Source organism: Drosophila melanogaster, chromosome 3R (genome assembly GCF_000001215.4).
Source record: "Drosophila melanogaster chromosome 3R".
In the NCBI taxonomy this organism is placed as follows: domain Eukaryota; kingdom Metazoa; phylum Arthropoda; class Insecta; order Diptera; family Drosophilidae; genus Drosophila; species Drosophila melanogaster.
In genome coordinates this window covers 560,063-577,231 of record NT_033777.3, presented here as the reverse complement: position 1 = coordinate 577,231, position 17,169 = coordinate 560,063, and the positions used below count along the sequence as shown (strand labels likewise).

At 34.2% G+C, this 17,169-nt stretch overlaps 1 protein-coding gene across 1 annotated transcript in view, besides 1 other annotated feature; it reads right to left on the bottom strand.

The window, feature by feature from the left end:
* Nucleotides 1-10,156, bottom strand: part of Myo81F (Myosin 81F) — a 1,965,857-nt gene extending 1,955,701 nt beyond the window's left edge. Inside the window, exon 1 of the mRNA NM_001316563.1 lies at nucleotides 9,964-10,156. The gene's annotated coding sequence lies outside the window, so the exon portion shown is untranslated. The remainder of the gene's footprint in view (nucleotides 1-9,963) is intronic.
* Nucleotides 10,157-13,489: 3,333 nt separating this feature from the next.
* Nucleotides 13,490-14,587: a mobile genetic element.
* Between the last annotated feature and the right edge of the window lie 2,582 nt (nucleotides 14,588-17,169).

Sequence of the window (17,169 nt, the reverse complement as noted above, 5' to 3'; positions counted from 1 at the left end):
ATAAGTTTCCACAATCATAGATGTTCTAAGCCTTCCACATCTTCACCATCTAAGTGAACTTTTCGAACTTTTTCGAAAATTTAGATTTAAAAACTGGACGTGGTCAAAAAAAATTGGTGGGCTTTCAAGTTACAAAAATTGGTTTTATATAACCCCAGCTTCTTCGATCTTATAATAATTATATTCTTATTTAATTCAAGAAACGAATTTACGTATGTATGTTATTGAAGTTCAGGCCAATTTCGTTGCAAACTTCAACAGGGTACTGTGAGCAGTACCTTTTACAGCATTCAAATTAAGTTCATCAATATTTGAACTTATAAATAAAATAAAGTTGCGATCTGGAATTGTTATTATTACTTTTGTAACTTAATTGATTTTTTGAGGCACGAAGTGCGGTTATAAGCACCTAAAAATCGATGTCTACCAGTCAATATCTACTTGAAAATGTCCACTCTAATTTTAAAACAAGAATTTTAGCATGGTGCCAATTGATGATATTAATATAGATTTTAAATCTTAGAACTTCTAAAGTGAAGGTCATATTTTATCAAATTTACAATGCATGAGCATACGTGTGCACACATACAATTGTCTGCTATCACTGTATGCGTAGAAAAAAGCTGTTCGCTGTAGCGCTCTCTCGCTCTCGAAGAAAAATTCGAGAGAGCCTGGAGCCACCTCTAGAGCCACGGCGAAAAAATCGTGTGCCAAAAAATCGTAAATCAGCGTTACGCATCTTGTTATTCTAGTGTCCTTGCTAAAATGCTGTATGTTTTGGTTAAAATTATTTTTTTTGCAACGACAGAGTGGACGTCAGGGTCATTAAGGTGGCTTAGATGCATCACTGGTAGGCAAAGAAAGGCGGAAGGAAGCACGTGAAGAAATTGAACGAGCTCGCAAGCGCAGAGAAACCATTCGTATTGCTAATAGTGCAGACAAAGGTAGTCACGTTGATTTATTTTACGGGATCTTTAATAATACGGATCTTCATAATAACAAAGATTGTATGACTGATTGTATTAGATCTTCTGAAAGTGACAACAACAGTGATGCTTTGTCTGCTGTTCAGGAAGATATGGACATTTAAGAGATAATATATAAGAATTGATATTTAATTAATTTTTTAATAATTTAATTTTTTAATTTAATAATTTTTGATATTCGATTGTTCGATTAATTGTTAATTTCTTGTTATAATCTTGCATTAGTTTAACGGCACTCTCTGCAATATCATTAACAACTTTTAATTTTCGTACAATCTCAACTGCATTTTTAAAGTCTTTGTGATCATGCCACTTCGATGGATCTATGACTAAAAGGATTTCGATACATTCAACCGGTCGAAAAACATAATACTATTTGATGTAATGAAATCAGATAATTTTTTTAAACAAAAGATGGCAAAACTCGTACTTTTAAATTAATACGCTTAACGGAATGTTCATCCTTGTCTGTATCATCCGCAAAGGCTAATAAGCGCTGTGCCATTTCTCGTTTTTCTGCTACAGTAACGTTATCATCGAATAGGGCCAATGTGATATTTTCGTCTGCCAGGTAGCATAAATGATTACATGTCATTTTGAGCACTGCCATTGAAATCCTCTCGTCCACTTCTCTGTAGTTGTACATAGCCCGAATAAATTGAAAGTCTCTATTAGGAGCTTTAACGGCCAACGGGGATCCAAACCAAAATTGTACATAAAATTTCACTATAAAAACAGACGCATCACGCAAATACTTTTCTTCGTGTTTACTTCAACGGAAGACTTATCGAAAAAGGTATAGCTTCAGTGAAAAAATGCCATAGACATCCAGCAAGCATGATGCATAGGGCCAGGCGGTCGGAAATTATGGCCTTCCGGAACTATTCCCAAAAAGAGAATTGTTAACTCTAATAGTTCGCGGTAGTGATTACGTCAATGATCTTTTTTCAGTTGACATCGACAGAAATCAATGATCTTATTATTTTCTTTGTTTAGTAACCAAATTTAGTATATCAAATTTAAAGAGTTTTTGGTAAATTTTGGCCCATGCTATTTGAAATCGTTCAAACAGACACTAACGCTTGAAGATCCAACACTTGATTCAAAAGCAGCTCGTAAATATAATTCACATATATGATGCCTGCATGGAAGATAAAGCAAACTGCGTTCCAATAACTGTTCTAACAAAACTGCCGAGCCGTTAAATCTTCCGGAATTGGATGCACTTTTATCAAAACATGCAGCAACGATTTTATCCGAAATTCCCCACTCTGTCAGCATGTTGAAGGTTGCGCGAGATATTTCATCGCCAGTGGATGCAACTACTTTTAGTATTCCCAAAAGTTGTTCACCATCAGAATATGATATTATAATTGGTATTCTTTCGACTTTTTCTCGACCAGTCAATTCTGGGAGCATTTTTCCATCCCAATGTACCACTTACAAGTTTAAATGCCAAAATCAATTTTTTCCAAAATGATGTGAACATTCAAAGAGTTGCGAGTTGGTAATTACCAAGTCTTTACATCTTTTCTTCGCTGACTCAGATATTTTTTCCTATTATCTTCTCGCTGGCGCTGCAAAGGTATTGTGATATTGAATACGTATTTGTCGACATTATGACCCAAAGCTTTAACAACCGCAGAAATCAAATGCATACTTGCATTATTGGAAATCTGCCATTTGTCCAACGATGAAAGAGCATGCGATGTTAAAAAGCTTTTCCTGCCTCTTTTTATAGGGGATAATTCTAAATCTGAACTTGAAAAGTCCATATCTTCTTGAACAGCAGACAACGCATCACTGTTGTTGTCGCTTTCAAAAGATCTAATACAATCAGTAATACAATCTTTGTTATTATTTAAAGATCCCGTAAAATAAATTTGGGCGGTTTTAGGGGTTAAAGTTGGCGTGGCAAAACGTTTTTCGCAAATCGATAGAAACTTACACGACTAATAAAGTTATGAAAAAATATTCAAAACTTTTTAAAAGTGTGGGCGAGACCTTCTTTGAGTGGCCGTGGCAAATCGGTAGAAATGTACACGACTAATAAAATTATGAAAAAATATTCAACCATTTTTCAAAAATAAATGTTACAGAGTTTTATGTTCTGACTATAATAGACTTTATCCTATTATCTGTAATCTTGACTCTCTGCCGCTCTTAAAGCAATCGATTTTAACTTTTTTATTACATAATTAGATCCTACTAATACTAATATTTAATAAAGTTATTATACATAATAATAAAGTTATTTTTAAAAAGTGTTTGGCAAATTGATAGAAATTTAAAAGGCTAATAAAAAAAATATCCAAAATGTCTATGGAAGCTGCATGCTTATTCACAACATTCTAGCTTTTATAGTTCCTGAGACCGAGACGTTCATACGGACAAGACCAAAGCGACTTCGGCTATCGATCCTGATCTAGAATATATAAACGTTATATGGTCGAAAACGCTCCTGTTAAGTACAAACGAATCCAGTACTTTATATGCTAATCTAGTATACCCTTTTACTCTACAAGACCTATCATGAATATAGCTGACGAACAGTTAAGAACCCATGTCATGAGTGATGCCATTATTATTAGCCCTAATTTTACAACAACAATTCAAGCTACTACTGATGCTAGCAATTTCGCCTTACGAGCCGTAATATCCCAAGATCATAAACCAATTAGTTTTGCAAGCAGAACTTTAGGCGACTACGAACAGAATTACAGTATAATGATATGACATAATTTCTTATGCTGAATTCAAAGAATTTATTATTACTGAACACAATAGTTATTACACCAAAAACAGAACAAAGACCAACGAAACAAATTTTTAAAATAACCGCAGAGAAAAATAACCCAAGAGAACTTTACCTAATAGATTTTTATGCTATTGACAATGCACAACATTTATCGCGTATTATTATTGGGTCGATTCAAAATTTTATTCCGTTAGAGTTGATTCCGAAATCGATAGAAACTTAATGTTAGTTTTTAGTTGAACTCGGGTTAATGCAGCTACGGTAAAATGAATAAAAGCGGTCGTTGGAAAAGAATGGATAGAACGAGCATAGGTAGGGTCAACGGGTTGCCACAACTCCAATAGTGGTCACATTTGTAAGTGTGTGTCCAATATGGGAGTTTTATGTCCGATTTTTTTCTCTTCGGTTGTTACTACGTCGCGATGTTTCGTTTGTCGCTAAAAACACGCTAAAAAAATTTGATAATAATGTTTAAGGACAATCTAGATGAAATTAAAGCATGCGTTGCACCAAGATACATTTCAGCAACAGACTAAAAAGGCAAGGCCCAAAATAAGTTTCCACAATCATAGATGTTCTAAGCCTTCCACATCTTCACCATCTAAGTGAACTTTTCGAACTTTTTCGAAAATTTAGATTTAAAAACTGGACGTGGTCAAAAAAAATTGGTGGGCTTTCAAGTTACAAAAATTGGTTTTATATAACCCCAGCTTCTTCGATCTTATAATAATTATATTCTTATTTAATTCAAGAAACGAATTTACGTATGTATGTACTTGAAGTTCAGGCCAATTTCGTTGCAAACTTCAACAGGGTACTGTGAGCAGTACCTTTTACAGCATTCAAATTAAGTTCATCAATATTTGAACTTATAAATAAAATAAAGTTGCGATCTGGAATTGTTATTATTACTTTTGTAACTTAATTGATTTTTTGAGGCACGAAGTGCGGTTATAAGCACCTAAAAATCGATGTCTACCAGTCAATATCTACTTGAAAATGTCCACTCTAATTTTAAAACAAGAATTTTAGCATGGTGCCAATTGATGATATTAATATAGATTTTAAATCTTAGAACTTCTAAAGTGAAGGTCATATTTTATCAAATTTACAATGCATGAGCATACGTGTGCACACATACAATTGTCTGCTATCACTGTATGCGTAGAAAAAAGCTGTTCGCTGTAGCGCTCTCTCGCTCTCGAAGAAAAATTCGAGAGAGCCTGGAGCCACCTCTAGAGCCACGGCGAAAAAATCGTGTGCCAAAAAATCGTAAATCAGCGTTACGCATCTTGTTATTCTAGTGTCCTTGCTAAAATGCTGTATGTTTTGGTTAAAATTATTTTTTTTTGCAACGACAGAGTGGACGTCAGGGTCATTAAGGTGGCTTAGATGCATCACTGGTAGGCAAAGAAAGGCGGAAGGAAGCACGTGAAGAAATTGAACGAGCTCGCAAGCGCAGAGAAACCATTCGTATTGCTAATAGTGCAGACAAAGGTAGTCACGTTGATTTATTTTACGGGATCTTTAATAATACGGATCTTCATAATAACAAAGATTGTATGACTGATTGTATTAGATCTTCTGAAAGTGACAACAACAGTGATGCTTTGTCTGCTGTTCAGGAAGATATGGACATTTAAGAGATAATATATAAGAATTGATATTTAATTAATTTTTTAATAATTTAATTTTTTAATTTAATAATTTTTGATATTCGATTGTTCGATTAATTGTTAATTTCTTGTTATAATCTTGCATTAGTTTAACGGCACTCTCTGCAATATCATTAACAACTTTTAATTTTCGTACAATCTCAACTGCATTTTTAAAGTCTTTGTGATCATGCCACTTCGATGGATCTATGACTAAAAGGATTTCGATACATTCAACCGGTCGAAAAACATAATACTATTTGATGTAATGAAATCAGATAATTTTTTTAAACAAAAGATGGCAAAACTCGTACTTTTAAATTAATACGCTTAACGGAATGTTCATCCTTGTCTGTATCATCCGCAAAGGCTAATAAGCGCTGTGCCATTTCTCGTTTTTCTGCTACAGTAACGTTATCATCGAATAGGGCCAATGTGATATTTTCGTCTGCCAGGTAGCATAAATGATTACATGTCATTTTGAGCACTGCCATTGAAATCCTCTCGTCCACTTCTCTGTAGTTGTACATAGCCCGAATAAATTGAAAGTCTCTATTAGGAGCTTTAACGGCCAACGGGGATCCAAACCAAAATTGTACATAAAATTTCACTATAAAAACAGACGCATCACGCAAATACTTTTCTTCGTGTTTACTTCAACGGAAGACTTATCGAAAAAGGTATAGCTTCAGTGAAAAAATGCCATAGACATCCAGCAAGCATGATGCATAGGGCCAGGCGGTCGGAAATTATGGCCTTCCGGAACTATTCCCAAAAAGAGAATTGTTAACTCTAATAGTTCGCGGTAGTGATTACGTCAATGATCTTTTTTCAGTTGACATCGACAGAAATCAATGATCTTATTATTTTCTTTGTTTAGTAACCAAATTTAGTATATCAAATTTAAAGAGTTTTTGGTAAATTTTGGCCCATGCTATTTGAAATCGTTCAAACAGACACTAACGCTTGAAGATCCAACACTTGATTCAAAAGCAGCTCGTAAATATAATTCACATATATGATGCCTGCATGGAAGATAAAGCAAACTGCGTTCCAATAACTGTTCTAACAAAACTGCCGAGCCGTTAAATCTTCCGGAATTGGATGCACTTTTATCAAAACATGCAGCAACGATTTTATCCGAAATTCCCCACTCTGTCAGCATGTTGAAGGTTGCGCGAGATATTTCATCGCCAGTGGATGCAACTACTTTTAGTATTCCCAAAAGTTGTTCACCATCAGAATATGATATTATAATTGGTATTCTTTCGACTTTTTCTCGACCAGTCAATTCTGGGAGCATTTTTCCATCCCAATGTACCACTTACAAGTTTAAATGCCAAAATCAATTTTTTCCAAAATGATGTGAACATTCAAAGAGTTGCGAGTTGGTAATTACCAAGTCTTTACATCTTTTCTTCGCTGACTCAGATATTTTTTCCTATTATCTTCTCGCTGGCGCTGCAAAGGTATTGTGATATTGAATACGTATTTGTCGACATTATGACCCAAAGCTTTAACAACCGCAGAAATCAAATGCATACTTGCATTATTGGAAATCTGCCATTTGTCCAACGATGAAAGAACATGCGATGTTAAAAAGCTTTTCCTGCCTCTTTTTATAGGGGATAATTCTAAATCTGAACTTGAAAAGTCCATATCTTCTTGAACAGCAGACAACGCATCACTGTTGTTGTCGCTTTCAAAAGATCTAATACAATCAGTAATACAATCTTTGTTATTATTTAAAGATCCCGTAAAATAAATTTGGGCGGTTTTAGGGGTTAAAGTTGGCGTGGCAAAACGTTTTTCGCAAATCGATAGAAACTTACACGACTAATAAAGTTATGAAAAAATATTCAAAACTTTTTAAAAGTGTGGGCGAGACCTTCTTTGAGTGGCCGTGGCAAATCGGTAGAAATGTACACGACTAATAAAATTATGAAAAAATATTCAACCATTTTTCAAAAATAAATGTTACAGAGTTTTATGTTCTGACTATAATAGACTTTATCCTATTATCTGTAATCTTGACTCTCTGCCGCTCTTAAAGCAATCGATTTTAACTTTTTTATTACATAATTAGATCCTACTAATACTAATATTTAATAAAGTTATTATACATAATAATAAAGTTATTTTTAAAAAGTGTTTGGCAAATTGATAGAAATTTAAAAGGCTAATAAAAAAAATATCCAAAATGTCTATGGAAGCTGCATGCTTATTCACAACATTCTAGCTTTTATAGTTCCTGAGACCGAGACGTTCATACGGACAAGACCAAAGCGACTTCGGCTATCGATCCTGATCTAGAATATATAAACGTTATATGGTCGAAAACGCTCCTGTTAAGTACAAACGAATCCAGTACTTTATATGCTAATCTAGTATACCCTTTTACTCTACAAGACCTATCATGAATATAGCTGACGAACAGTTAAGAACCCATGTCATGAGTGATGCCATTATTATTAGCCCTAATTTTACAACAACAATTCAAGCTACTACTGATGCTAGCAATTTCGCCTTACGAGCCGTAATATCCCAAGATCATAAACCAATTAGTTTTGCAAGCAGAACTTTAGGCGACTACGAACAGAATTACAGTATAATGATATGACATAATTTCTTATGCTGAATTCAAAGAATTTATTATTACTGAACACAATAGTTATTACACCAAAAACAGAACAAAGACCAACGAAACAAATTTTTAAAATAACCGCAGAGAAAAATAACCCAAGAGAACTTTACCTAATAGATTTTTATGCTATTGACAATGCACAACATTTATCGCGTATTATTATTGGGTCGATTCAAAATTTTATTCCGTTAGAGTTGATTCCGAAATCGATAGAAACTTAATGTTAGTTTTTAGTTGAACTCGGGTTAATGCAGCTACGGTAAAATGAATAAAAGCGGTCGTTGGAAAAGAATGGATAGAACGAGCATAGGTAGGGTCAACGGGTTGCCACAACTCCAATAGTGGTCACATTTGTAAGTGTGTGTCCAATATGGGAGTTTTATGTCCGATTTTTTTCTCTTCGGTTGTTACTACGTCGCGATGTTTCGTTTGTCGCTAAAAACACGCTAAAAAAATTTGATAATAATGTTTAAGGACAATCTAGATGAAATTAAAGCATGCGTTGCACCAAGATACATTTCAGCAACAGACTAAAAAGGCAAGGCCCAAAATAAGTTTCCACAATCATAGATGTTCTAAGCCTTCCACATCTTCACCATCTAAGTGAACTTTTCGAACTTTTTCGAAAATTTAGATTTAAAAACTGGACGTGGTCAAAAAAAATTGGTGGGCTTTCAAGTTACAAAAATTGGTTTTATATAACCCCAGCTTCTTCGATCTTATAATAATTATATTCTTATTTAATTCAAGAAACGAATTTACGTATGTATGTACTTGAAGTTCAGGCCAATTTCGTTGCAAACTTCAACAGGGTACTGTGAGCAGTACCTTTTACAGCATTCAAATTAAGTTCATCAATATTTGAACTTATAAATAAAATAAAGTTGCGATCTGGAATTGTTATTATTACTTTTGTAACTTAATTGATTTTTTGAGGCACGAAGTGCGGTTATAAGCACCTAAAAATCGATGTCTACCAGTCAATATCTACTTGAAAATGTCCACTCTAATTTTAAAACAAGAATTTTAGCATGGTGCCAATTGATGATATTAATATAGATTTTAAATCTTAGAACTTCTAAAGTGAAGGTCATATTTTATCAAATTTACAATGCATGAGCATACGTGTGCACACATACAATTGTCTGCTATCACTGTATGCGTAGAAAAAAGCTGCTCCCTGTAGAGCTCTCTGGAGCCATCGTATGGGGTTACGCATCTGTTATTCTAGTGTCTTTGACGAGTCTAAAGGAAACATAAGGCCCATTTACACCGTGAGTGCCTTCAGCGTTTGAGACGAAAAGAATTTTATAAGCCGTTTTTAGTATCATTAAAGAAAATACTTTGGATTGATTTATAATTTCGATTAATAATTTTTCATTTATTAATTCTTTTTTTCTTTACATTAAAAATATTTTTAACACGCCCAGGTATAGCAAATATAACAAAGGTAAAAGTTTTTACCTTCTTTCCCATTTTCTATATTTATTTTCTATGCAAAATATTTCGTATTTGCCTTATTTATGTGAACCTAAAGGACATTAAAGTTAAAAAACTAAATCTGAAGTTACACTAGGAACAAATATTTAAGTGGTAACAAAGTAAACTTTTTAAATTATCATTTGCATAAAACATTGTATTCCAAATACAAACTTTAATGTTGTGGCATAAGACACAACTTATTAATGTTTGGATATGCGGTTCGCTGCCTTCTGAATAAATGTAATTGTACTGGGAATATTAGTCCAGAAAGCTGTTTTTAAGCCAGAGTATATGTTTCCTGTCGGTATTCGTTTTATATTGTTGACAGAGAGTGTACTAATATATTTATAGTTGGTTAAAAACTGACGTATGAATACGTAGAACTCAAAACAGTTATAATATCTTTGCTCGGCATACATAAAGAAATAAAAAACATACCTCTATCAAAGAAACTAGATAAGTAGAATGTCTCCAAATGGGTCTTCTCTCGTACAAAAAACTCAGTTTTATATTTAAAATTATTAAATGCAACTTTAATAATGCTAATCTCACAAATTTACTTTGGATTGAAAAGATATCTACCACTGCAACTATTTTTGAGACTAAGGTTAAAATAGAGATTCACATTAAACATTAGAACATGTGCATATGGTCTTATGGTAAGACAATTTTTTTAAAATAATAAAGAATCGTGCAGTTAAGAAATCTCGATTGTATAACTTAACATATTTTTAGGCTCTTTTCACACTAGAGGAATCCCTTATAGAGAACTCAATAACAGAAACCTGCCGTATCCCCTTATTCAGGACTTGCACGAGTAAGGGGCGTTTACACAAGAGTTGCAATCTGCGTCTCGCGCATACATAGATGTTTAGCATACGGCTCAACTGATGGGAAAGGGGTTTCAAAGTGTATTTTGACGCTATTCAATCTCCAAAATAAAAATTAAAAAATTAAAATAATTGTACATTTAGGACCATAATTTAAAGTCTGAGATTTATACTAAGTGGGGTGGTAATCCTGATAATCTCTCCACAATAATGTGTTGCCAGTTTCTATGGCTATCTTATCTATTTATGCTTGAATAAAGTTTATATGTTTTGTAAGTCCTAAGATCTATCTTTAGGGAAGCAATGCTACACTTTTAGAGTCTTGTGAGATGTTGCTTTCATTAACCTCGTAGAAGGGATACATATTTAGGTAGCTTTATTTTTCTAATAAATTATCAATATTCTTATACTCCCGCCCAAGCTTGTGAGAACCGACAGTTTTTATTTGTGTGTGACCGTTTTTTTGGTATACCGATAAAATAAAAAAAAAACAAACTATAAAACGAAAAAACTTTAAACATTTTTCAAAATATATAATGTAATATATTTACGTTACCCCTAAGGTTTTACTAAATTTTTTAGCAATGTCGGTAAATGAAGCGTAAAGCGCGCACACTAATACATTTTCAAATGTATTGGCTGGCGACTGACGATTGGTGTGTTCCGATCAGAAATGGATCACCAGCAACGCCGAGTGACCGCTCAGGTCGAGAATCCGAATCGGAAAAAAAAGGAAGTCTGTAATCTTCGATTCATTATGTGATCGCTCTTTAGAGACGGACTACGAGTTTTATAGCGTCAACGTTAATGCAAAAATATGTAGAATTACAGAACTTTTAGAATAGTCGGGGCGATATTAAGTTATAGAAACAGAAAAAACCTACTTCAAATTTGAAGCAGGCCAAACGTTAATCCCGACGTCAATCTAAGCAGCAACAGCATTGACGACCGCGTTGTATTATGCAACTTTTCATAGAAAAATGTAATCTTGACATTAAAAATCACTTATTGGTTGGCAAGTAAACGTTTAGAACTTGAAAAATCAATGAAATATGACACTCTGCTCTAAAAATATATTGTAAAAGCCAAGTTCAGTCTTCGACTGAATGCCTTCTTCTTTCATTTCTTTTTTTCGCACGTGTCCCACGGCCATACGTCCCGCCCAACGAACCGAGAAATGCGCGAAAACGCACCCTAGGCTTAGAGCGAGTTCCTTTTATACCGGTTACTCGTAGAGGAAAAGGGTAATCTAGATTCGTTGAAAATTATGTAACAGTCCGTTTGTCCGTTTGTCCGTATCAACGTTGAGATACAGAAACTATAAAAGCTAGACGGTATAGATTCTAGAGACAAAGACGCAATGCAAGTTTTTTGACCCATGTTGTAACGCCCACTTTAGCGCCTACAAACCGCACAAAACTGTCACACCCACACTTTTGAAAAATTTGTTGATATTTTTTCACATTTTTATTAGTCCTGTAAATTTTAATCGATTTGCCACACCAACTCTAACTCTCTAAAACCATCCAAAACTGCCACATTGAATTGAATACATTGAATTATTGAAGATTAAAGCCAAAAATAACCAAAAAATATGTACAGAATCGCAAGTATGCTCAACTGTTCGAAGAGCAGAATCTAAAAGTCTTTCCGTATGCTAAGAAGGGTTTTGGATCTGCCCCGCAGCTCTATTCTCGCTTATACTCTATCCTATAAAAAGTTGCCGAGTATCGGCTGCTTGCCCAACTGCGCGAAGATCAGTCTAGCCCAAATGCAAGTGTAATGCGAGCACCCACTGGAGGCCACCATGCATAATTGCATGGTAAGCGATCTCACGACGTCCAAGCTCTGACCGTATACATGTGTGCCTTATAGGCACTCCTCCCCAGAGCCATTGCTTGGCGACAACTGAAATATATAAGATATATATATAAGCGCCGAAGCAGGCTATGCCGGCAGCTCTGCCCTGTGTTTTTGTGCTAAGAAATCTTTGTACTTCAATCCGAATATCAACCATATAACAGACTTCCATTAAAGCGGGATCTTTCCTACTTCAATCTCTTCTAAATAAAAATACAAAAAAAAAAATATCTGAATAAAACCATTGTCATTATTGGAGTGGAGTGATTATCACTTTGAAATATGTGCCTTCTACATGCCTACCGTGACACATTCGAACTTTGAAAATAGTTCGGAAGCTGGGAAGAGAGAATTGATTTTAACCGCTGCTCAGCGATTTTTTTTGTGTTGTGATTAGCAGAGAAAATTTTAACGAGGAACTAACCGGCAACACCAGCTATATTCCGTAGCCCCAGAAAATAACATAAAACTGCCGTAGCACCAACAACACTACAAAAACCATATCGTGGGAGCAGACTACGCTCACTACGGAAACGACTGGAAAAGGAAGACACACAATAAAATATGTGGTGCGCAATCCACACGCTACGGCAGCGTTTGGATATGCTCACAAAGGCAACGGTTGGGTGTCATGAAGAATTGCATATTACGAGGAAATTTCTGAGAAATCCCAAAGATGCCAAACGTCTGTGCAGATTACATGAAACCAGGGAGAAACCTGTGCGATGACCGGCACCGGTACCTCCAGAGCCCAAAGGCCCACGACAGCAGCAGCAGAAGCAACAAGCGCGAAGGGCAAACTGCTCCTAGCGTCATCGAGGGAACATCAGCGTGCCTAGGACCGAAAATGCCCAGATAACCGAAATAATAATTTAAATTGATATATAGATAAGAAAAATTAATATTGAGCGATACTGCTCGATAAGCTCGTGGACCCGCAAAGTTCACAAAAATGTAAGTAGGAATGTGTAAAATCGAATATGAAATTGGAAAGCAGAAATAGGTGCTTTCGAAAACCAATAACAAAACATGACAATTAATTAAAAGAGAGATAAAACTAAACAAATACAACAACAAAATTAATATATATATATACATATGTATAAGAAACCTAAGCCTAACCAAAAATAAAGAATACTAAGCAAAAATACAATAGGTTGGTTTTGATCTGACGACACTCAGAAAAAATACAATACGGCCAAAGACACTAGAATAACAAGATGCGTAACGCCATACGATTTTTTGGTACACGATTTTTTTGCCGTGGCTCTAGACAAAGACACTAGAATAACAAGATGCGTAACGGCCATACATTGGTTTGGCACTATGCAGCCACTTTTTTGGTGACGGCCAAAATTACTCTCTTTCCGCTCACTCCCGCTGAGAGCGTAAGAAATCTAAAAATATAATTTGCTTGCTTGTGTGAGTAAAAACAAGAGACGAGAACGCGTGTAAGTGTGCGTGTTGTGCTAGAAGACGATTTTCGGGCCGAAATCAATTCTGATCAAAGAAACGAATTTACATGGTACACATTAGGGTAGTTTTTGCCAATTTCCTAGAAATATTATAAAATAAACAAATTTTTAAAAATTCGCGCCCTGACTATTATAATTTTAAAGCTTTTTAAATTTGTTTGTAAAAATCGCCGCTCGAATTAGCTACCGTTTACACATTTATATTTATGTTTAATTCTAATTTGTCTCTCATCTGACATTTTTTTTAAAGCGAAATATTTTTTTTGAAACACTTTTAATGTTAATGTTACATCATATTAGGTCAAATGATTTAATAAATATACTAAATAATTAAATATGATAACTGTTTATTGCAAAAGTAATATCAAAGCCACTAGAATTATTCTAGTGTCTTTACTTTGTTCATATCTTGAGGCACGAGTGCGGACACAAGCACTCAACAATCATTACTTAATTTTTCACACGCCGCAAGATGAATACTCTAATGACAAATATTCTTATATAAAGTCATTTTTGAAATTTATTTTTGTGATAATACGTACATAGATTTGGCTATTTCTAATCTATTTTCAAATAATAATAACGTTAAGGCAATGCAAACAAGAATTTTTCGCATGGTGCCAATTGATCAAAAATAATATAGATTTAAAGTCTAAGAACTTCTGATGTAAAGGGCATATTTTGTCAAATTTACAATGCATGAGCATACGTGTGCACACATACAGTTGTCTGCTATCACCTTGTGCGTTGAAAAGAGCTGTTCGCTGTAGCGCTCTTCGCTCTCTCGCTCTCTAAAAAAAAATTGGAGAGGCTGGAGCCACCTCTAGAGCCACGGCCAAAAAATCGTGTGCCAAAAAATCGTATGGCGTTACGCATCTTGTTATTCTAGGGTCTTTGCTCTAGAGGTGGCTCCAGGATCTCTGGAATTTTTGTTAGAGAGCGAGAGAGCGAAGAGCGCTACAGCGAACAGCTCTTTTCTACGCATACAGTGATAGCAGACAACTTTATGTGTGCACACACCTATGCTCATGCATTGTAAATTTGACAAAATATGCCCTTCACCGTAGAAGTTCTTAGACTTTAAATCTGTATTATTTTTGATCAATTGGCACCATGCGAAAAATTCTTGTTTGCATTGCCTTAACGTTATTATTATTTGAAAATAGATTAGAAATAGCCAAATCTATGTACCTACCATCACAAAATAAATTTCAAAAATGACTTTATATAAGAATATTTGTCATTAGAGTATTCAGCTTGCGGCATGTGAAAAATTATTAAGGCAATGATTGTTGAGTGCTTGTGTCCGCACTTCGTGCCTCAAGATATGACCAAAACAAAGACACTAGAATAATTCTAGTGTCTTTGATGTGACTTTTGCAATAAACAGTTTTCATATTTTTTTTACAAATTTTTATTTTCTACTTCGTATTATTTTTATGAAGTATTTATTTCTCAATGTAATGTCTCCTTTTTGGAAAATTTATATTTTAAATTACAGTAGTTATAATAATTTATATTTTACTTCCTTTAATTATTTAGTATATTTATTAAGTCATTTGACTTAATATGATTAATGTATGTTAATGATCCATTTTTATTATTTAAAATGCACAATAGATTCAGTTGTTTTTCAGTATGTTTTTCTTTTTTTGTTATATTCCAATTCAATAATTGTAAAAAGCGCCCCATTTCGGGTGGGAAGAAAAGCGCGCCAATTTTTCTGTTTTTCCTTTTAATTTCTCTTAGCCCGTTTGCTTAAAGTTGGCTATACGCAGAGCTCCTCAATTTTTTGATATTTTCGCTATATAATCGAATTTATATTGAACTAAAGTCGTTTTGTTGCAAAAGTAAAAAAAGTAAAAAACATTTTAATGGCCCATTTGAATAATCTTATGGATATGGCCAAGAAAAAAAGAAGATACATAAGTGGGAACAAGTGCAGCTTATCCCACTGTCGGAAATCTAGGCGCGATTTCCCCGCTCTTAAATTGTTTAGATTTCCTGAAAGGGATCCAACAATGCTAATAAGATGGGCGGAAAAATGCCAATTTACAGAAGATTTTGTGGCGAGCACTTTATCACTGTTTTTATGACAAGACCATTTCTCCCCAGATGATATTAAGATTAAATATTTGAAGAAAGGGGCAATTCCAGATCGCAATCTTATAAATTATAAAAGTTGCAATATGCCGATATTAATTTAAATGCTTTAGACACTTTAAAGGACACCGCTCACACTCCCCTGTTGAAGTTTGTCGGCAGTGCATTAAAATAAAATAAAATGAAAGTACTGCCTTCTCATTATGGTTTTATGAAAATAATGAATGTTATGCACATAGAACAGATCTTTTAAACAAACTTATAAAAGTTTTGCTTTTTAAGCATTGTAAGTGGACTGTGATAGCTGATAGACAAAAAAAGCAAGCTAAGCTCAGCATTCTATCTCATAAATAAAAAAAATGAGCGTTATTTAAATAACTGACGACTGATCGAGCATTATATAATAAAAAACAATACTTAGAAAAATAACTTAATTGGGGAATATGGAAATGTTTTAATGTTAAACATTAAAATATTTCAAGTCGACTCGAAGGTCATATACGTAAATATAAGACCCCATTACAATTGTAATGGCCTCCCCGTGATGTTATCAACATAAATATAAATATGTAAACGGTAGTTAATTCGAGCGGCGATTTTAACAAACAAATTTAAAAAGCTTTAAAATTATAATAATCAGGGCGCGAATTTTTTAAAATTATTTTATTTTATCATATTGCTACGATATTGGCAAAAACTACCCTAATATTTATAATTTAAATTCGTTTCTTCGATCAGAATTGATTTTGACCCGAAAATCGTCTTCTAGCACAACACGCACACATATACGCGTTCTCGTCTCTTGTTTATACTCACACAAGGAAGCAAATTCTATTTTTAGGTTTCTTACGCTCTCAGCGGGAGTGAGCGGAAAGAGAGTAATTTTGGCAGTCACCAAAAAAGTGGCTGCATAGTGCCAAACCAATGTATGGCCGTTACGCATCTTGTTATTCTAGTGTCTTTGATACGGCCTAATGTGGTCAATAATGTGAAGATATTCGACCATACAGTAGACATACATTCAGTCACTGCGGTTGCTCCATTTCATATTAACAATTTTAAATATGTAAAGCACAATAAAATATATATTACAGTTGTCTACAAAATAAAAAAAATTTTAAAAAAAATTTGAGGGCTTGGTTTTATACCATAAGGGGATACGATGTCCGCTTCTGGTGGAGAATGTAGGTTAACATATTGATTCTATTTGATGAAATCCTTTAGCCAGATCAATAGTTGTAAAATATTGACATTTTCCTAATTTACCAAGGATGTTTGGTATTGGATATCTGTGGTGAATAGCTATTTCATTTATTTTACCAGAAGAATCCGTTTTTTTTTTTGGTACTACCCAAGTAGGACTATTGTATGGTGAA